At 33.5% G+C, this 22,736-nt stretch overlaps 1 pseudogene; it reads left to right on the plus strand.

Moving 5' to 3' along the window:
- The first annotated feature begins 1,533 nt into the window (after positions 1–1,533).
- LOC109076652 lies at positions 1,534–21,214 on the plus strand (annotated as a pseudogene).
- Positions 21,215–22,736: the final 1,522 nt, after the last annotated feature.

The raw sequence follows: 22,736 nt of genomic DNA on the forward strand, positions 1-22,736 counted from the left end.
GAATTTGGAAATTTTGAACAAGGTGCAGATGATCATTAACTCACACATGATGTTTAAAGTCACAGCAGTAGAGTATTTCTCTCCATGTTCATTTCTAGACAGTAAAAAAGCAAATGTGGTAAATAATATGGCTATTTAAATATGACAGGCTCATAACTCGTAAGACAACTGAATTTGTGAAAGTGAAAACGCAAACAGTAATGCAAGATTTGCTGCACTCGCTGTGCATTCGCGAAAGCGGAAAAGCAAACGGTAATGCAAGATTTGCAGTTGCATTTGGATTATGTCACAATTTATGCGTTCACAAATTGAAAATGCAGTTGAAAATACAATTTGCAATTCCATTTGAAATTAGTCCGGAAAATCCTTTCATAGTAGACATTTGTGACAGAAAAATGCATAAAAAAATTAAATGGAGTGTAGGTGTCACCCGGTGGCTGTTTGTGGTATAAGCCCTAAATAAAATCTCACACGAACCTCAATTTTTATATCAACTTCAAATATGGAATATAACTTATTTAGACATAAAGCTTTAATTTTATAGTAATTTTAGTGTAAAACCTGTTATGAAAAATATTTATTTTATATAAAATAAAAATTGTACATTGCATTTTCTTTACAGTAAATTTAAACTTTTTAATACTTTCATATTTTAAAATGATTCTACAATTTTGAAATAGCTTCTACAGTAAAATGCTGATAGTCTTCTTTAAAAAGAGTGCAACCTTAGGTCTGTATTAGGATCAGTTATAACAATTTAAGTTTAAATTGTGCACTTATACAATAAATTTTTCTTAAACCATTCTGCAAAAAATAAAAAATATTTTTTTTTTTTTGAGTCTGTCTGCAGCTCTTAAAACATAAACAATTTGTGTTACTATTTCTGTTAAAGAAAGTTTTCTTATACTATTTGGTAAAAAATGTAAAATCTAAGCAAGAAATAGCCTATTAACACACATCTGGCAGTCCTCCACTCTGTCTTCTTTGGTTTGAAAGAAACTCAGATGCTGATGTGTTTCTGCTAAAGTGAAACTGAAAGTAAACTGTGCTCTACAGGAAAAGCCTTGAATTACAGGAAAAAACATAGGAGTGTGTGTGTGTGTGTGTGTGTGTGTGTGTGCGGGCGCGCGCGTATATGTCTGCGCGTGTGTGCGTTTCACCGTCGGTTTGTTTACAGTGTAATTTATTTCTCAAAAACTGCAGCAAATTTTATACTAAATAACAGCTTAATTTGACAAACCACTCCCTCACAGCCACTCCGAAACGCAATCCTTTTTGTGTGTGTGTGTGTGTGTGTGTGTTTTTTTTTTTTTTTTTTTTTTTACATACTTCTACATGCTTCCAGTCCACACTGACTTGAACAATAGAAATAAGAACATGTTTCCTATCATAATATGAAAGACACAGAGCCAGTGAGAGTTTAGAAGGACACATGTACTCCACTCAGTTCAGCAGCTCAGTGCCGTTCCAGGATCTTCTCATCTGACCTCTTCATCCTAATCCAGTTGGATCTAGACCACATACGATAAACAGAGCGAAGGAAAGAGTTTCTGTGAGTATAATCCTTACAGCTGCACATGATGTTCCTTTCACAAACCTGTTGAATAGCTGGAGGACTGGTTTATATATAATGTCGCTGTTAATGTTTGTGAGACGCTCACGCTTGGGCTCTGTTATACTCGCTTAAAACATTCGTATAATAAACAGCTTCCTCTAAATTCAGATTAGCCTTCTCATTTCAGATAATGTATTCACAATGTGAGTACTGCACGAGCTTGCGAAACACAACGCTATGGGTGAGAATTGTAGAGTCTTAAGTCACCATGAAATCCAAAATCGACATTTTAATTAAATTGAATATTGTGCAGTATTGTGCAAAGTTATAGAGAGAGAGAAATCTCTGTGTATCCGCGATTAATTTTAAGAAGGATGTAACTGCGTAATCTTTAATCAAAATATAACTTATTTATTAATTATTATTAATTATTATTATTACTTCGCCTCTTCTCCTCTCTGATGACGTGCAAGACAGGCTGCACCATGTTCATTACTAATTTTATTAGCCTTTTGCTTAACTGATGTTATATGTTTTATATGATGTATAGTGATGGGTCGTTCTTCAACGATTCGTTCATTTTGAACGAATCTTTAATGTGACTCGGGAAGAACGAGAGTGCGTCTCGAGGATGATTACGTTCAGTGGCATGCGCCAAAAAATTCTATAGGTTCTGTTTGGAAGTGATCAGTTCACCTGGTTTCAGCAATGCAGGTCTGAGCGGAAAGAGACGGAATTAGTCTAACAAAAAAAAAAAAAAGAAAAATAAAAAAAAAAAGTATTATATATATATACGAGTACGCCAAAAAGTTGGGAAAAATTACTATTTTTAATGTTTTTGAAATAAGTTTATTTGATCATCAAGCCTGCATTTTTATTGATTTTTAGGAACTTGATGAACACAAAAGTAAAAAGAAGCTATGTTTTGAAAATATATATTTTGTAATAACAATATACAATAAGGGTCAGTACGTGGGGTCATTTTTTTTCTTTCTGTGTTTTAAATAAAATCAATACTTTTATTAGTAAAGATGTGTTAAATTGATAAAAAGGATAGTATAGGGAAAATATATTATTAGATATATCTTATTAGAATTTTTTTTTATTTTGAATAAACTGGCAGGTCGTTTTAACCTTTATTCATCAAATATATAGCCACAGAACTGTTCCAAAACTCTAATAAATCAGGAATCTTAGAATGATTTCTAAATGATCATGATAGAGAGGTTACCATGTGAACACTGAAGGCTGGAGTACTGATGCTGCAATTCAGCTTGATATCAGGAAGAAATTTTGTTAAAGTATATTCAATCGAAAACTAGTATTTTAGTTGTAATAATATTTCACAATATTACTGCTTTTTTCGTATTGGGTTCGATCAAAGGAAGCAGGCGTGAATGAGCAGAGCGACTTCTTTCAAAACAGGAAAAAGAGTAATGTTTCCAAACTTTTGGTCTGTACTGTATATATATATATTAATGCCAAGGTAGCCTACCAGAGATAAAAGTATTTAAAGAATGTCAGTATGTCCAGAAAAGCAGTGTAAGAGTAAATAATAATTATAATAATTATGTTATTGATATGAAATCATATGACTATGCACACGTTTGTAAAGGAGGCTTGTAACTTCATTTCTCTATTCAATGCTTTTGCCACATGACAAAAGATCGAACAATAGGTTAAAGCCTCTTAATTTATTTTTAAAGCAATAACACTATTTTGTTCCTTTTTAACAGTTAACCTCTGCTGTACTGCACTTGGTTTGCCAAAAACGAAAAATAATTGTTACATTTTCATTTGATCCAATTTTAAAATATTAAGTTGTTAATGTTTTATGCCTTAATTTGATTACCACTGTTTTTATACATTTGTCTTAAATTATAAATCCAGAGAAATTAAAATAGACAGAACACAGAATTTCAGAAGAATTTTTTTTTATATAAAATTTTACTAAAATAGTAAAATAATATAATACTAAAATAATAAATGTTACAGTTTTGTAAATTCAAATGACAAATGACAAGAAATGCTTTTAGATTATTACAATTTAATTATACAATTTAATTTAATTTATATATAATAAAATATTACTAAAATAGTAATATAATATAATACTAAAATATTAAATGTTACAGTTTTATAAATTCAATTGACAAAAAAAGCTTTTAGATTATTACAATTTAATTATACTATTTAAATATAATTAAAACAGAAAACACTTCATTTGAGAAAAATTTAAATAAAAACAGATTTCATATGGCCTAAAAAATATGGTTATATAACTTATTTTAGACATAGAGCTTTTAATTTTTATATTAATTTTGTGTAAAACCTGTTATGAAAAATATTTATTTTTATATAAAATAAAAAATTGTACATTGCATTTTCTTTACAGTAAATTTAAACTTTTAATACACTTTCATATTTTAAAATGATTCTACAATTTTGAAATAGCTTCTACAGTAAAATGCTGATAGTCTTCTTTAAAAAGAGTGCAACCTTAGGTCTGTATTAGGATCAGTTATAACAATTTAAGTTTATATTGTGCACTTATACGTCTATGTTGGAGTGACAATATTACTTTGATCACAGATTTTTTTTTTTTTTTGAGTCTGTCTGCAGCTCTTAAAACATAAACAATTTGTGTTACTATTTCTGTTAAAGAGAGTTTTCTTATACTATTTGTTAAAAAAGTAGAATCTAAGCAAATAGCCTATTAACTGCACACATCGGCAGTCCTCCTCTCTATGTTCTTTGGTTTGAAAAGAAACTCAGATGCTGATGTGTTTCTGCTAAGTGAAACTGAAAGTAAGCTGTGCTCTACAGGAAAAGCAGCGAATTACAGAAAAAACATAGGAGTGTGTGTGTTTTTTTTTTTTTTGTGTGTACTGCCTTGGCGTGTATATGTCTGCTTGTGTGTGTTTCACTTGTCGGATTTGTTTACAGTATGTTTATTTCTACTCTCAAAAACTGCAGCAAATTACATACTAAATAACAGATTAATTTGACAAACCACTCCCCTCCACAGCCACTCCGAAGCATAATCCTTTTTGTGTGTGTGTGTGTTTTTTTTTTTTGCATACTTCTACATATGCTCCCAGTTCCACACAGACTTGAACAATAGAAATAAGAACATGTTTCCTATCATGAATTTGAAAGACGACAGAGCCAGTGAGAGTTAATAACAGACTGTAAAAACCGACAAGTAATAACTCAAACCCGTTTGAGTAAACAGATATCATAAAAAACCTGACAAGTTAGGTTTACTCAAACCGGGTGAGGAAACCGGTGCCTTAAACCATTTAAGTTTAAAAAACTTAACAGTTATGAGTACTCTGAACTTAATTCAGTTGAGTTCACTGAAAAGAAGATATACATTGGAATTAAGTACTAGAGTGATTAATTGGAGTGATAATTGAGAATGAGTGATGAAATGCTGCTGTTAACAAACAGAATTGCTGGAAGAAAGAGAGAAACACAAGAACTACAACTGACTTCAGACACAGCCTTAGATAAAAATAAACAGAAATAAAATGTGCATTAAATCTCTCAAGATCTGATTAAACAACCTCCTACTAAACAGCATCACCAGCTCCATATTAATAACCAGACTGGTTTATTTCTGTCAGGCGATCTACAAGAAGATCTGATTGAGAATTAACTAAAGGTTTAGATGTTGATTTATGTTTTATTTTGATAACCATGTTAGAGATCAGTTTGCTTTAGTTGGGCTCTTGACCGCTTGATTTCTGTTTGGATTTTTTTCTCTGGCTGTTGCTTGTAACCATTTTGTTTTGTAACTCAAAGCCCAGAGAAAGAAATATCATCAGGTATTATACACACACGCACACTCACACTCTTAAAGGCTACTTTTATCAGAAAGCAACTTACAGTGCATTCAGGTTATTTTTTTTTTTTTTTTCATCTAGCCTGTACCGAAGTATTTGGTTGTTAGCATACTGTATTGGTGACGATGATAATCATTGATTGTTGAACTGTTTGGAGTCCTAATTTCTGATGAAATAGGTGTTGTGTGTAATTAGTTGGATTAACTACAGTAAAAAGTGATTCTAAGAAAAGCCAGTGGTTCTGTGATAATCAGTTAATATAAAGAACTTTCCAAACAGTTTGGTTTCTGTGGTGTCACTTAGTCACACACAGACATCAATAATCAGCATCAGGAATAAATTATTTTGTTAAAGTATATTCAAATAGAAAACTATTATTTTAAGTTGTAATAATATTTCACAATCATTACTGTTTTCTGTATTTTTGATCAAAATAAATGCAGGCTTGATGAGCAGAAGAGACTTCTTTCAAAAACATTAAAAATAGTGAATGTTTCCAAACTTTGGTCTGTACTGGTACTCCTGTAGCTCAAGTTTGCAGGTTGGGGGTTCGAAGTGTATGGTTGGGGGTTCGATCCCGGAACACATGATAGGTAAAATTGATAGCCTTAATGCACTGTAAAATTAAGCTTTGGATAAGCGTCTGCTAAATGCATAAATTTAATTTAACTTTTACTGTTTATATATATATATATATATATATATATATATATATATATATATATATATATATATATATATATATATATATTATTAATGCCAAGGTAGCCTACCAAAGATAAAAGTATTTAAAGAATGTCAGTATGTCCAGAAAAGCAGTGTAAGAGTAAATAATAATTATCATAATTATGTTATTGATGATGATGATAATAATAATGACTATGCACCCGTTTGTAAGGAGGCTTGTAAATTCATCTCTCTATTCAATGCTTTTGCCACATGACAAAAGATCGAACAATAGGTTAAAGAAAACTAAAAAAATAACACTAAAATCAATAACACTATTAACATCCTAACCTCTGCTGTACTCCACTTTACTTGCAAAAAACTAGCCAAAAACGAAAAATAATTGTTACATTTTCATTTGATCCAATTTTAAAATATTAAGTTGTTAATGTTTTATGCCTTAATTTGATTACCACTGTTTTTATACATTTGTCTTAAATGATAAATCCAGAAAAATTAAAACCAGACAAGAACACAAGAATTTCAGAAGATTTTTTTTATATAAAATATTACTAAAATAGTAAAATAATATAATACTAAAATAATAAATCTTACAGTTTTGTAAAAGAATTCAAATGACAAATGACAAAAAAATGCTTTTAGATTATTACAATTTAATTATACAATTTAATTTAATTTATATATAATAAAATATTGCAAAAATAGTAATATAATATATTACTAAATATTAAATGTTACAGTTTTATAAATTCAATTGACAAAACAAAGCTTTTAGATTATTACAATTTAATTATACTATTTAAATATAATTAAAACAGAAAACACTTCATTTGAGAAAAATTAAAATAAAAACAGATTTCATATGGCCCTAAAATATGGTTAAATTGCATACAATGTATTATTTACAATAATTAGGCATGCTTTTTGGTTATAATTTAATTTAACCATTAAACAGAATCCAGAAAAATAAAAAATAAAACACCCAAATTAATGTAATCCAGAAATATTAAACATAATCCATTTCCATCATCTAAGAGTACAAATTGTAGTAAGCATATACTTGATCACTGTTATAATTATTTGGGGCTCCTCAGATAGTTTTATCGCCTATAAAGGGTACCTGGCCCCAAAATACTTCAAGTACACCCGGCTGCAGCCTGCAGATCTAGGCGGGGCTGCATCTGGGGCGGAGCTGCATGTGCAGCCCCGCCCCATACCTACTCTGATTGGTTCGATCGTCTTTCATAGACATACATGATAAGAAATGTGTGTGTAGTTTGTGTAGGAAAGAGTATGTTGATTAAAAAGCAAAAAATGCTGTGGAGTTTTACAAAGCCTTTACTATAATGCAGTTGTTTATTGTTAACTTGACTCACTATAATTGAATCAAAAGATGTCTGTGAATATAATACTTTATTAATAATGTGTTTACTGAGTTTAGTCTTTTAAAAACACCAAAAAAGTTGGGACACTGTACAAATTGTGAGTAAAAAAGGAATGGAATAATTTACAAATCTCATAAACTTATATTTTATTCACAAATAGAATATAGATAACATATCAAATGTTGCAAGTGAGGGCATTTTGAAATGTCATGCCAAATATTGGCTCATTTTTGGATTACATGAGAGCCATACATTCCAAAAAAGTTGGGACAGGTGAAAATAAGAGGCCGGAAAAGCATAAATGTACATATAAGGAACAGCTGGAGGATAATTTGCAACTTGTGAATCAATTGGCAACATGCTTGGGTATAAGAGCCTCTCAAGAGTGGCAGTGTCTCTCAGAAGTCAAGATGGGCAGGATCCTGTTCCCCCAATGCTGCGGTGAAAAATAGTGGAGACAATATCAGAAAGGAGTTTCTCAGAGAAAATTGCAAAAGAGCTTGAAGTTATCATCATCTACAGTGCATAATATCATTCAAGATTCAGAATCTGGAACAATCTCTGTCTTTCGTGGGGTCAAGGCGGGGCTCATACTGGATGCCTGTGATCTTGGGGCCTTAAGGCGACACTGCATCACATGTACAGGAATGCTGCTGAAATGGAAATCCCTGTATGGGACTCCCCTTCCAGAAAACATTGTCCGGTGAACTTACAATCCACCGTGCCATTCTCCGTTGCGACAAACTCTATAGGCCAGAGAAAAGAAGCCATATCTAAACATGATCCAGAGCATGAGTGTTTTCTCTCTGGGCCAAGGCTCCATTTAAAATGGACTGTGGCAAAGTGGAAAACTTGTTGTTTACGTAGTCAGGCGAATCAAAATTTTAAGTTCTTTTATGGAAAACTGGGGCATGCATGTCATCCGGACTAAAGGGACAAGGACAACCCAAGTTGTTATCGAAAGCGCTCAGTTCAGAAGCCACCATCTCCTGATGGTATGGGGGTTGCATGGTGCGTGTGGCATGAGCAGCTTACACATCTGGAAAGGCACCATCAATGCTGAAAGATATGTATCCAAGTTCTAGAACAACATATGCTCCCCATCCAGGCGTCGTCTCTTTCAGGAGAGAGACCTTGCATTTTCCAACATGACAATGCCAGACCACATCACTGCATCAATTACAACATCATGGCCTGCGTAGAAGAAGGATCCGGGTACTGAAATGGCCAGCCTGCAGTCCAGATCTTTCACCCATAGAAAACATTTGGTGCATCGCAAAAGAGGAAGATCGACAAAGAAGACCTAAGACAGTTGAGCAACTAGAAGCCTGTATTGACAAGAATGGGACAACATTCCTAATCCTAAACTTGAGCAGCTTGTCTCCTCAGTCCCCAGACGTTTTGCAGACTGTTATAAAAAGAAGAAGGGATGCCACACAGTGTAGTAACATGGCCTTGTCCCAACTTTTTTTGAGAGATGATGTTGATGCCATTTAAAATCAACTTATTTTTCCCTTAAAATGATACACTTTCTCAGTTTAAACATTTAATATGTCATCTATGTTGTATTCTGAATAAAATATATATATCATTGCTTTCTGTTTTTATTCACAATTTGTACAGTGTCCAAACTTTTTTGGAATCTGGTTTGTAGAATGTCCCGAATCATTCCAGCTATTGATTGAAAGAATGGCTCAATAATGGTAAGTAAAATGGGTATGGGAGAAGATACCAATTTAATATATTCATTTAATATAAACTGATGATACTTAATAAAGTTTATCTCAATATTTGAGTGCAATGGCTGTGACACAACTGCACTAAAAATAGAGAAACATGATGATCATGAAATTCGTTAGTTACTATAGCAACCAGATTACAATTTATGTCCTTTCAAATCATCGACCGGTGAAATAAAGTTTCTTGATTTCTTCACTTTAAAATAATAATGAGGGAACAGCATATTTTCTATGAAATAAAGGGGAGGGAAAATTTTTAATGTAGCAAGAAAAATTCAAGAAGTTTCATAAAAGTGAAATGACACACAGACACATTATTGCAGTGTCATTTATCAACTGCATTACAGATTATTATATGTAACAATATGTCATGTTATATTAATTAAAACAATACCAATATATCCTTTTCATTTCCTTTCTCATACTCTGATGAAATGAAATAATAAAATTTTCAAAAAATTATTTAATTCATAATTCATTCTTCTATCTAAAGGCCTGGTCCTCCCACTGTGGATAATAAACCCAATTAATTTACTCAAAATGTGGTGGGTTGTTCATCTGTTAGCCTAAAAAATCAAGCTTAATTAAACAAAACAATCATTTCAGGAACATGTCGAGTTACAAACTAATGTTTTTTTTTCTTCTGTGCATTATAATGAAGGCTTTGTAAAACTGCACAGTGTTTTTAGCTTTACAATCAGCATCCTCTGTCCCTACACCAACTACACACACATTTCATATCATGTATGTCTATGAAAGACGATCAAACCAATCAGAGTAGGTATGGGTGCAGCCCCGCCTCGATCTGCAGGCTGCAGCAGGGTGCTTCTCAATTAAACTGATCTTTAGGCTAACAGATGAACAACACACTACATTTAATAAATGAATTGGGTTTATTATCCACAGTGGGAAGGATCAGATCTTCAGATAGAAGAATAGATAAACTTTATAACAGTATCATCTATTTATATTAAATTAATATATTAAATTGGTATCTTTTTTTTTTTAAATGACCAAACTCAGTAAACACCTAACTAATAAAGTATTCTATTCACAGACAAGCAGATGAGTTCAGAATAAGAAAGCAATGCGTTTAATTACGTGTTATTGGCCTAAAAAGAAAACACTTAACGTGGCGTAATGCATTAAAACGTGTTTTAAAAAGACCAAACTCAGTAAACATTTTAATAAAGCATTCTATTTACAGACAAGCAGGTTATGGGAGGAAAATGCTTAACACGTAACTAAACACATTGTGTTCGTATTCTGGGCTCATATCTGCTTGTCTGTGAATATAATGCTTTATTAATAATTTGTTTACCGAGTTTGGTCTTTTTAAAACACAGTTTTAATGCATAAAGCCACATACTTCCACGTTAAGCGTTTCAGAATGTCCCAATGATTCATTTGTGAATTCAACTGGTCCAGAAGATTAAACTTGCAGCAGCTAACATCTCAAGATTCAATAAATCAGACATAGTGAGTCAAGTTAACAATAAACAACTGTGCATTATAATGAAGGCTTTGTAAAACTGTACAGCGTTTTAAGCTTTTTAAACAACATACTCCTCCCTACACCAACTACACACACATTTACTATCATGTATGTCTATGAAAGACGATCGAACCAATCAGAGTATGTAAGGGGCGGGGCGACACGATACAGCCCCGCCTCGATCTCCAGACTGCAGCCGGGTGTACTATTGGTCTCTGCTGTGCAGCAGCGAGGATCACGTGATACAATAATCGCAGATGCCCAGCAGGGGGCGATAGAGAAAGAGGAAAAGAGTTTCCTCTTTCTGAGAGCAAAAGCATCATAGGCCTATTATTAAATGGGAAATATCCAGCAGAAAGTCTGGATACACAATCTTGTTCTCTAAACATCGTCAGTAAATGTATTTAAATTAACTTAAAGAAAAAGAGCACTATTTTTCTGTAGTTTAAGCCCCCAGTATTGTTGTTCTCTTGTTGAGGGAGGGACACTCATATTTCTGCAACTGTGTAAAAAAAAAAAAAAAAAAAAAAAAAAAGTGTTAACCACACAAAGCCAGTAAAGCTAAAGCGCATGTGTTAAAACAGTAAGTCATTTGTCTGCTGCTGATCTGATGAGCTTCAACACGGTAAGACAAACACACTCATACTTCAATGAAAAACTGATGATTGTTGCTCATATAACATACGTGTCTTAACGTGAGAAATGTTAAGAATAGGGAGATGTACATGTACTGTTCATGAGTGTATAAGTGCTGATTAATGCTGTATTATAGATATATTTGACGCTGATGTCGGTCAGAATGGCTCCTCGTCTTTCTCTGATCTTTCTGCTCATGATTCACGGTGATTGTCTCTGTTACATTCACATTACAAACACTCTGATGGGTTTTATTTAAGGCCTCACGATGAGCGGCTGATGAGCACTTTCTTCTGTCCTGTTCTCACATATTTCCTTTTAAACAGGAAGTTTAGATGAGAAACGTCAAAGGACTTGTGTCTTTTATAAATATCCAGTAGTCTTCTGTTATTTGCTAGTCAGTGTCATGTGGTTTAGGAGGGACGTGTTCATTGTTCAGAGCATCTGATTGGATATTTTCAGCTCACGTTCTCGGAAGTGAATGTGTTAAATAGTTCAGCAGCACATAGATGAGCTCAGATCTGATAAATGTGAACTAACCCACATTTTGATGTCATTGGTTTATAATTTATAACTTTGATTATTTTCTTAGTCTTGTTTTTCATTATTTGATAGTGCAGCATGTTGTTCACGGCTGATTTCCTGGTTCTCTCTTTTCACTCCTTGGCCTCTGTGCTTTTATTTCTGCTTTTCTGCAACACCCTTCATAAAAGCTGATGATGAACTTCACATCATCATTAGATTCTGAGAAAATTAGCTTATATTTCCTTGAAATGAGTTGCTGTTTTCAATGAAAAAGTTTCATCATGTGTTCATTTTCTGTTGTAGCTGATAAAACAACATTTTCACTCTGATGAATTCTGTGTTTCAGGGGTTTCTAGTGCTGGTTGGGGTGTGAGTTACAGTCCTTCACACATCTGTGCACTAAAGAACTCATCAGTGATAATGAGCTGCATTTATACATACCCTACTGGATATAATATCATGAAAGTGTTCTGGACCAAAAACCCTGTAAAGGGTAAAGAGACTCCAGATCTGTCTGAGGATCCTGAATACAGTCAGAGGCTTCAGTATCTGGGAGACAAACAGCAGAACTGCACCATCAGACTGAGTCATGTGACACAGAAGGATGAAGACGAGTACTGTTTCAGATTCATCACTGATAAACCTGATAAGAAATGGATTGGTAAAAAAGGAGTGACTCTTACTGTCACAGGTGACTTCCATGAGGCTGAGCTCTTCTTCTGTGCATTATGTTGAATAATAATCAGTGTATGACAGCAGCACTAGATATAATGTGTGTGTTGTGTTCAGATCTTCAGGTGGAGGCTCCTGAGAGAGTGACAGAGGGTCATAATGTCAGTCTGACATGTAAAGCAGCTGCACTCTGACTGACAGAGCAACATTCATCTGGTACAGAAACTCACAGCCATTAACTGAGAGAAGAGACAGAAACAATCAACTCCTGCTGCAGTCAGTCAGAAGAGAGGATGCAGGCAGATACAGCTGTGCTCTACATGGACACAGTTACATCTCTCCTGCTGCTCATCTCAGTGTCACCTGTGAGTACAGAATTGTTTTCTCTTAATATTTTACTTTGAAAGTTGTCATGATTACATATCTCTGATAAACTGTCAGCAGGTTTTGTGAAAGCACTTGTCATTTCTCCAAAATCATAAGTCATACAATTATTTCATTAACAGCATTGCTTTTAATAATCTGTATTGTGGAAACACATGAACACAGAGCAGTGTTTAACACTGGGGACTTGGGAAGTATTACATGAATCATTACCTGTTTCATTTATATATGACTGACACATAATCACATTAAGTTTATTAATTTATGTAATCCAAACTGATGGAAAATTCATTAAATAGTTAAGTTAAATATTTGTTAAGTGTGTAAGCAAAAGATAGAAACAAACACTCTTACGTTTCTTGAAAGGACTGTAAGAAACTAAAATGTTGTCTTTCTTGTGGGTGGGCCAAACTAACTGTCAATCACATTAACATCCAATCAGAAAATACTATGAAATACTGGGACTTGATTTTCAACAGTCTCTAAAAGAAAAATGAAAAAATATAATTTCTAAGGTTGAGAAGGAAACTGTTTACTAATGCAGTGTTTTGTCAATGAATAAAAATGCATATAAATACAGAATATACCATGAAAACTTTCACCAGACACCTGTAGATCCTCCAGTGAATCCTGTGATATCCATCAGTCCATCTGGAGAAATAGAGGAGGGAGATTCAGAAATCTCTTATTCATAAGTCTTATGCGATGCCAAATTTGTTAATGTTTTGTTATTTTCTGTTTAAGACCCACCCAGCAGTGTCTCAGTGTCCATCAGTCCATCTGGTGTAATAGTGGAGGGAGATTCAGTGACTCTGAGCTGCAGCAGTGATTCAAACCCTCCTGCTCTGATCTTCAGCTGGTTTAAAGGAGGAACGTTTGTAGGATCCGGAAGAATCTACAGCATCTCAAAGATCAGCTCTGATCACAGTGAAGAATACAAGTGCAGATCCATCAATGAACATGGAGATAAATACTCTGATGCTGTGACTTTAAACATCATGTGTGAGTTTTATGAATCATAACCACACACACCTGCCACACACACCATCTTCCATCAATATTTTTCAGTATATATTCTGATAAAAACCAAAATTAAAAAACAAAACTAACAAAACATAAAAAGACACGATAATAAAACGAGAATTATTCTTCTGATTTATTACATACAGCATAAACAGCGATTGATGATGGATAGTGTGTATTTCTGGTATCGATGTCACGCTGTCTGTGAGAGACTTTCATGCAGAAATCAAATCAAATGAGTGACACACATAAAGAAACTCACAGAACAAACATACTGAGGTCAAAATTCAAAATGTTTAGTTTATTAACAACATAATGTAGTTCAGTAACATCTGTGACAAGATAGATTTTTGCTGAATATTTTCACGATTGCAAATGTTACATTGATTTTAGTTCAACAAACAAGTAAAGTATGAAGTCACTTACATTTGAGACACAATTAACTGTTTTGTTCTATTTCACCAAAGAAATCAGTTCCAAACAAAGATCAGAACAGAATTATTGCACATTCTCCGAGCAACACTCAGTGTGTTTGGTACTGAATGATTCAGTTTTGAAGGAAGCGGTTGAATGAATAAGTGATTTACTTTCTGTTTAGTCTCATCTTTAAAAGTATGCATTTTATCCCAACATTTCTTATTTGTATATTAAAAATGTCATTTAGAACATTAATCTCATAACATTATTTACTGCAGTTATAATTTTGCTGTGTAAAATATTTAACTTGATTGGTAACAGCGCTGTAGAGTATAATGAATTTATTAATTGATTGTAAGAATTTGTCATGAAAGATGATGCAAATATTTAATAAGGTTAAAAATATTGGCCTTTATAAAGGTAAATAACATCCTGGGGTAAATATTAAAAACATGCAGATTTAAGTATGTACAAGCCGATAGAACACTGATGAAAATATTGCTTCAGAATAAATTGTATATACCACAAAATATTTCAGTGATTAAGTTTTTTTTTTTTTTTTTTTGAGGATCTTTTTTATGGGATATTGTCTGCTGATATGAAAAGTTCACTGTTCATAATAATAAATAGAATTTTTCACAGAGATTATATATTTCTTTTTATTACATTAAAACACATTAAATATATACACATGTAATATACGATGTATTTCCATCACAAGTTTGGTCTTAACTTTTACATAAGCTGGTATTAAGAGGTTCTTCAAAAGTCCAAAAGCAGACACCCTGATTAACATCAAATCAGTCTCTAAAATAAAAAAAATAAGATAATTTCCAAGGTTAAGAAGGAAATTGTTAACAAATGCAGAGCTTTGTCAATGAATAAAATACATAAAAATTACTGTAAGTAGGCTATATATAAATCTGGTAGATCTGGTGAAATAGTGGAGTGAATCATAAATTTGGGATTTATAAGTCTATGATGTCAAATTAACTTTGGCAATGCTTATTTTATTTTTTTTATTTTTTTTTTCTGTTTTAGATCCACCCAGGAGTGTCTCAGTGTCCATCAGTCCATCTGGTGTAATAGTGGAGGGAGATTCAGTGACTCTGAGCTGCAGCAGTGATTCAAACCCTCCTGCTCTGAACTTCAGCTGGTTTAAAGGAGGAACGTTTGCAGGATCTGGAAGAATCTACAGCATCTCAAAGATCAGCTCTGATCACAGTGAAGAATACAAGTGCAGATCCATCAATGAACATGGAGAGAAATACTCTGCTGCTGTGACTTTAAACATCATGTGTGAGTTTTATGAATCATATTCTATATTTTAACCACACACACCTGCTTCCTTCATTATTTGTCAATACATTTTGTGGTATCTAGTCCTGTTAAACACAGTATGGTGTGTGTTTTTGTCTGTATTTCAGCAGTCAGATGTTTCTCGTCAGTAGCTCTAGCTGTTGCTGCTGTTGTCTGTGTTTTACTCGGTGAAGCATCCGGTGCTTTCATGATGTACATTTGGTAAGACATTCCTTTCAGAAATAACTGCTGTATGTTTGCAGTGTTAAAATATATTTTTTTATCCCACATGCATGTATAACAGTTAAAAACTATGCCGCAAAATCCCCAGTGTCAAATTAACACTGCTGGGTGTCTGTATGTATCCACACTACAGAGCATTAAAAGTAACACTGAAGAACTGTTAAAGTTAAATAGGTAATCAAGAGATTCATTGAGTGATGATTGACCATCATTAAACACACCTGATGTTAACAGCTTGTATGGAATCTTTTCAAAATTTATAGAAAAAAAAAAAAAAACAATCTTTCACTGTGGAATCACAAGGCTGTTGTAAAATTAAATTTATAATCAATAAATTAAATTTATCACAGAGATTAGACTGTAAATGAGTGATTCAGGTCATTAGAACAAAATCATCAGCATCTCATGATAGCAGTGTTAATTCGACAGCTGGGAATTTTGCGATTGTTGAACCGTTATTACAGTAAGGGATGTGTGTGATTTCATAAAGTTATGTTTATTAATGAATTTATGAACATTTCTAAACAACATCTGTAGTGGCAAAGACTGTTTGTGTACCACATGGGAAACTCCATTGACAGTGTTTCACTCCTGCTTCCTCTTCAGTAAATACACTCCTGGCACTCCAACATAACACCATTATATGCTGATTTATGGCATCACCTCCTATAGAGGACTCGTAAATACACAAAAACACAAGACAACACGAAACAACACAATCTAAAATATTTGAAATAAATTCAATATAAACAATAACATGGCTCCTACAGCATTATTGTAGAAAAATTGTCAGTCACTGATTGAATCGAGGGTAAAGGCCCTCCAACATCACTGCAGATCAGGACATGTAATATATATATATATGAAACTTTTTAAATGTGCTTTTCATTCATCTTTCTTCTGACAGTCTTACTAAAAGGATGAACAGAAGATCTGTTGTGAAGGAGTCTGCGGTGAGATAATCAGTTATTTACAGTGTTTTTTGAGAAGCACCCGGCTGCAGCCTGCAGATCGAGGCATACCTACTCTGATTGGTTCGATCGACTTTCATAGACATACATGATAGGAAATGTGTGCATAAGACGCTGTGCAGTTTTACAAAGCCTTCATTATAATGCACAGAAGAAAAAAAAAAACATTAACCTGTAACTCTGTCCCTGAAATGATTGTTTTGCTAAATTAAACTGATCTTTAGGCTAACAGATGAACAACCAACTACATTTAATAAATTGGGTTGATTATCAACAGTGGGAGGATCAGGCCTTCAGATAGAAGAATGAATTTGAATTAAATCATTTCTGTAAATTTGAAGTATGAGAAAGGAAATGAAAAGGATGTATCAGTACACTGTAAAACCTGACAAGTCACAGTAACTCAAACCGTTTGAGTAAACAGATTGCCTTTACTTAAACCATGTAAGTTTTAAAACTTTGCAATTATGTAATCAAGTGATTAATTAAGTGCTGATTGAGCTTTAGTGATGAACAGCTGCTGTTAACAAACAGCATCACCAGCTCCACTTATTAATAACCAGACTGACTTTATTTCTGTCAGACGTCTACAGAAGATCTGATTGAGATTAAATAAGGTTTAGATGTTGATTTATTGTTTTGATTTGAAGTAACCATGTTAGAGATCAGTGTTTTGCTTCAGTTGGGCTCTTGACCCTTGATTTCTGTCTCAGAATATTTTTTTTTTGGACGTTGTAACCATGTGTTTTTTGACACATGTTTGTTATAACTCAAAAAACCCAGAGAAAATATGATCATGTATTGGTTGTTATACAGCATATTGGTGATGATAATCATCAATTATGGAGCTGTTCAGAGTTTAAAATCTTACTAAATAGTTTTTCTACAGTTAGCTCAGTTGATTACAACGAAAAGCATTCAAAAAAATCAGTGGTTCTTTCATAATCAGTTAATATAAAGAACTCTCCAAACAGTTTGGTTTTTTATGGTGTGTCTATTAGTCCACACACAGACATCAATAATCAGAATATGAACCTCAACAATGGTTACGAAAAAAAAAAAAAAAAATGCTGCAATGCATGCTGGGTACTATTGTAGTACAAAACTCATCCATGGCCCCCAGCATGCTCTGCTGCATTGTTTGTTTGTTTTTTTTTTTATGGTCACCATTGTTGAGGTTCATATGCTGATTATTGATGTCTGTGTGTGACTGAGCGACACCACAGAAAACCAAACTGTTTGAAAAGTTCTTTATATTAACTGATTATCACGGAACAACTGGCTCTTAGAATCACTTTCACTGTAATCAATCCGGCTAATTGCACAACACCTATTTCATCAGAGATTAGACTCCAAACAGTTCAATAATCAATGATTATCATCACCAATATACAGTATAACAACCAACATCTAGGTACAGATTAGATAAAAAAAAAATGCTAATCTGAATGCACTGTAAGTTGCTTTGGATAAAAGCAGCTTCTAAGAGTGTGAGTGTGTGTATAACACCTGATAATATTTTCTCTGGGCTTTTGAGTTACAACAAATGGCTACAACAGCCAAAGAAAAAACTAAGACAAAAATCAAGGGTCAAGAGCACAACTAAAGCAAACACTGATCTCTAACATGGTTACTTTAAATGAAAACATAAATCAACATCTAAACCTTAGTTAATTCTCAATCAGATCTTCTGTAGACGTCTGACAGAAATAAAGTCAGTCTGGTTATTAATAAGTGGAGCTGGTGATGCTGTTTGTGGGGTTGTTTAATCAGATCTTGAGAGATTTAATGTATGTTATTTCAGTTTATTTTATCTGATTCTGTGTCTGAAGTCAGTTGTAGTTCTTGTGTTTCTCTTTTCTTCAGTAATTCTGTTTGTTAACAGCAGCTGTTCATCACTAATTCACAATTATCACCCAAATTAATCACTTAATTATTTAATTGTAATGTATATCTTCTTTCAGTGAACTCAAACTGAATTAAGTTCAGAGTACTCATAACTGTTGAGTTTTAAAACTTAAATGGTTTTAAAGGCAATCGGTTTCCCTCAAACGGTTTGAGTAAACCCAACTTGTCATGTTTTTAAGGAATATTTGTTTACACAAAAGGTTTGAGTTAAGTTACCTTGTCGGTTTTACAGTGTGTTAGTTTTAAAACTTAAATGGTTTGAGGCAATCGGTTTCCTCAAACGGTTTGAGTTAAGTTACTTGTCGGGTTTTACAGTGTATTGTTTTAATTTATGTAGCATGACAAGACAATTATTGTTATAAATATCTGTCACGCAGTTGATAAATGACACTGCAGTAGGCTAATGTGTCTGCTGTGTGCCATTTCAATTTTTATGAAACTTTAATTTTCTTTCCTACATTGCAAAGCATAGATCCCCCCCCCACTCCCTAATTTCAGGAAAAATTGCTGCTCTTTATTATTGTAAAGTGAAGAAATCAAGAAACTTTTATTTCCACCAGCCAGTGTATCTGAAAGGACATACCTGTAATCTGTTGCTATAGTAACGAACACAATTTCATGCATATCACTATTAATCCTAGTGCAGTTGTCTCACAGCCACTGCGGTCAAATATTGAGATAAACTTTATAAAGTATCATCTATTTATATTAAATTAATATATTAAAATGGTATCTTCTCCAATACACATTTTGTGATCATTATTGAGCCGATTCTTTTCATTCAGCTGGAATGATTCGGGACATTTTACGCTTAACGTGGCATAATGTATTAAAACATTCATGAATTCGACTGGTCCAGAAGATTAAACTTGCAGCAGCTAACATCTCGTGATTCAATAAATCCTACAATAGCTGCTCGCATAAAATTCAAGGCATTGATGTTTGCATATAAAACCACCACTGGCTCTGCACCCCTTTACCTAAATTCATTACTTCAGACTTATGTGCCTCTAGAAGCTTGCGTTCTGCAAGTGAACATCGCTTGATTGAGCCATCCCAAAGAAGCACAGAGTCACTTTTACAGACTTTAAAATTAAGTGTTCCCTCCTGGTGGAATGACCTGCCCAACTCAATCCGAGCAGCTGAGTCCTTAGCCATCTTCAAGGATCGGCTTAAAACACATCTCTTCCATCTTTAATTGACTCTCTAACTTTAGCACTCACTATTCTAATTCTATTCTTTAAAAAAAAATCTAACTACCTTTCTAATCTTTTTGTATTCTATCTATTTTCTTTTCATTTATTATACAATTATAAAAAAAGACCTCTAACACTAGCTTGCTCTATTCTTTTTCTATTCTATCTGTTTTCTTTTTATTTATATTATGTAAAAGCCCTTGCTACGTATACTGCGTTTAAGCTAACTGAGACTTGTTATAGTACTTATATATCATTGCTCTTTTGTTGTTTTTGATTGCTTCCATTGTCCTCATTTGTAAGTCGCTTTGGATAAAAGCGTCTGCTAAATGACTAAATGTAAATGTAAATGTAAATCAGACATAGTGAGTCAAGTTAACAGTAAACAACTGTGCATTATAATGAAGGCTTTGTAAAACTGTACAGCATTTTTAGCTTTTTAAACAAAATACTCCTCCCTACACCAACTACACACACATTTCCTATCATGTATGTCTATGAAAGACGATCGAACCAATCAGAGTAGGTATGGGGCGGGGCGACACGTGCAGCTGCAGCCGGGTGTACTTGTGTTTTTCTGCATGAGAGATGTTTCCTACAGCCGCTATATGAGCCGTACAGAGATATGAAGAGTATAAGACACCTGATTCTATAGTTCTGGATACAGTAAACAGTTCCTCTAAATAATAAAAAAAAGTCAGTACAGTTACTCTATCAGATTTTAAACATGAACTCATCTCCTTCTGTCTCTGTAGATCTGTGATCCCAGTGAAGACACATACACAGCTCTTGAGCTCAAGTCCACGACCTCTGACCTCTACGACACACTCACAGTAAGTGAGACGTCAAAGTCAGATCATCATCACAGATGATCACCATGACCATCTCTCGCTCTCTTCCACACAGACCGTTCGTCCCAGACCTCCTGAAGACTCTTGATCCTAAACATGAGAATCCATCAGTAAGTGTCTGAACCTCAGCTCCTCTCAAGATAATCAATAAAACTCTCTTCAGTTCTAGTTTGACTGGGTTTATGAAGCTTGAGGAAGGTTTATAATGTTGTTGATGAACTTCAGTCAGTCATTCTTCTTCTTGTTGTTTGTTGAGATCAACAGGAAGATGCTGCAGTGAGAGGCGGAGCACAAAGGAACCAATCCTGAGCTCTGTGGGCGGAGCCACACATGATTGACAGCTGTCATTAGTGAAGAGTTGAAGCGTTTCTTTTTTTATATTTTAGGAAAGATGATGTAACAGTGAAATTAAATGAGTGTTATTGTATATAAATATGAATATAAATGTTAAAGTGAAGTAAACTCACTGTTTTAACATTTTAAAATACATTGTCCTGCAATATCTTTACAATGGACAATGTATTGTATTTTGGTCTCAATATTATCAGCTTCACTTTTCTGTCAGCTGTCAATCATCATTATTCATCTTCATGTGTATGTTGTTTTATACTGTACTGTGTTTAAAGTCCTTCACTCTCAGAAATAAAGGTACAAAAGCTGTCACTGGGGCGGTACCTTTTCAAAAGGTACATGTTTATACCTTAAGGGTGCATTTTGGTACCTTAAAGGTACATATTAGTACTTAAAGTGTACATATCAGAACCCAATAGGTACAAAAGTGTACCTTTTGAAAAGGTACAGCCCCAGTGACAGCTTTTGTACCTTTATTTCTGAGAGTTTATGTTTTTGTATTATAATTCTGAACACATTCATTCAGCATCTCCTCTGGTTTCTTCAGTCTCTGTTTGATTTAATAGTGGCTCCTCACCTCATTATTATTTTAATGTGTTTACTTTTGTTTCCTGCTTCAGGATGCATTTTTATTAAGGACATTTAAATGACGTTTACTCTGTACTTTTATCTTTGGTTCCTTGGCATTAATAAAAAAATAAATAAATAAAAATAAATGACGTTTAGATGCTTCATTTGAATATCAGTTCTGATTGGTCAGTTTCGTAATGAGAGGAGTTTATGGTGTCAGCCTCCTCTGGCATTATTGAAACAATTAAAACGAATTTGGGTTTCAGCAAATAAAAGAAAAGTTAAATAAAAATATGCCTTTCTGCACAAGTTCTGCACTTCAATCATGTTCTCTAAAAATCTTGAGTGAATATATTTAAATGAACTTATAGAAAAAGATCATAACTTTCTTTAGTTAGTTTTAGTCAAGTTCAAGTTACTTTTAGTCCAGTGATAGTTAAGGGAGGGAGACTGACATTTCTGCAACTATGTGTAAAAAAAAAAAAAAAAAAAAAAAAAAAAAATTGTTAACCACTGTGTTAAAAGAGTGAGATGTGTGGCTGCTGTTGATCTGATGCTTCAACACAGTAAGACAAACACACTCATACTTCAAAGAAAACTGATTTCTATAGATGAAGCTCATGTAACATAATTCCTGACATAATTTTATTATCAAAGACCTGATAATGTGTGATTATTAGCAGCTTCTGTGTGATGTTGATGAAACAGGAAGATGAGATGTCAGTGGACTTGTGCATTTTATGAATATCCAGTAGTTCTTCATTACGTCACAGTCTTGCTGATTTCTTACTTGTTAGTCAGTGTGAGACAGTTTAGGGGAGGGACTTTCTCACTCTTCAGAGCATCTGATTGGACAAACATCAGTGTATCACCAGATCATGAATATTTTAACCCTTTTTTCTCAGAATACGTGTGTAGATATGATACAGGATTATGTCTCAAAGGACTTTATTAGAATAAAGAAGAGCTCAGAGCTGATAG

This window comes from Cyprinus carpio, chromosome A1, assembly GCF_018340385.1.
Source record: "Cyprinus carpio isolate SPL01 chromosome A1, ASM1834038v1, whole genome shotgun sequence".
In the NCBI taxonomy this organism is placed as follows: Eukaryota; Metazoa; Chordata; class Actinopteri; order Cypriniformes; family Cyprinidae; genus Cyprinus; species Cyprinus carpio.